Genomic DNA, 1,527 nt, shown 5'->3' on the forward strand with positions numbered 1-1,527 from the left:
CCTGACGTGATAGAGCAATTCTGCCGCCGGATTCGGATTCAGCGCGAAAAATTACGTAAGAAAACATAGTTAAATCCCAATGAACTTTCAACACCTCCAATTTTGCAGGCCTGTATACTTAATGTGGATTAACTTGCCCCTCTTTGTCTCTATATCTTCGATGCCACTGCTATAGTAGACTGGTTGTCTTCAAACATGTCGTAGGTCTCGACATTTAGTCTAATTTGCACAGGATCTGGATATATCGTCCCTCTTTGATGACATCACACAGCGATATATACTCCGTCTCGCATGATGATAACGCGACTACTAAGCCAGTCGCCAGAGGTTTTAAAAAGGAAGAAATTATTTACAGGTATTTTATTGTTTTAATCGACATTTTGACGTAAAAAAGACTAAATTTAAAAGTGCTACAACATTAAGAAGGACACTTAGAAGTAATTAAGCAATAACGTTTTTTGTTAAATGGAAGAATTTTTGAGCCTGACTACGTATTGGCTTCTTTGGATGTAATTTCTCTCTTCACTAATATTCCCATAGAACTTGCATCTGAGAGTATTAGGAAGAGATGGGTTCATATTTCGTGTAAAATTAATATACCGTTAGAATTTTTGATAACTGTCCGTTTGGTTTTGAGTTCTACGTTTTTCTCTTTTAATAATAAATTCTATAAACAGATTTTTGGTACACCTATGGGTTCATCTTTATCTCCTATTATAACTGAGATTGTGCAGGATTTGGAGGCTTTGGTTATTGAGAGATGTCCTATTCAATCATTGCTTTACTTTCGGTATGTGGACGACATTATTTTGGCAGATCCTGGTGATTCTTTGAATATATATATAAGATACAAGATGTTTTTAACTCTTCACATGATAAACTTCAGTTCATCATGGCGATTGGTAGTGAGGGTAGATTGAATTTTTTGGATACCACAGTTGTTATTGATGAACGTAAAATTATTTTTGATAAATATCATAAGTCAACATTCTCAGGGAGATTCCTCAATTTTTGTTCTCATCATCCGTCTTGTCACAAAAGCGTCATTATTGGCGCGGTTAATAGAATTGTATTATTACTGTCTCATCCACAATTTCACCAGAAGAATTGGACTGAAACTCGTTAATAAATCAAACTAATCAAGACTTCTTACAAATCAAAGAATTGGAAAGAGTAAGGGCACTAGAAGTCAGGCGCAGAAGACGTTGCGCAAATAATACACTTATAAAGAGTGAAACTTCTTTATTCACTAAACGCGCTTACATGTTTAATTGAAACTATTGAGATTTTTTAAGAAAATGGATAGTTTAGATTTTATTTTTTCGACGATTCAAAAGAGATTAAATTGTCACGTTTATAATAATAATAATAGTTTTGATATTAATTTGAATAAAAGAATTAAGTCCACACAAAAATATTTTACTGTACCATACGTTAGGGGTGTTTCTGAGAGGTTTTGCCTATAGCATATATATAAACTTGGCTGTAAACTGTCTTACACAATTCTGAATTGTTTAAAGAAATATA

This window comes from Trachymyrmex cornetzi, unplaced genomic scaffold, assembly GCF_001594075.2.
Source record: "Trachymyrmex cornetzi isolate Tcor2-1 unplaced genomic scaffold, Tcor1.1 scaffold526, whole genome shotgun sequence".
Lineage (NCBI taxonomy): Eukaryota > Metazoa > Arthropoda > Insecta > Hymenoptera > Formicidae > Trachymyrmex > Trachymyrmex cornetzi.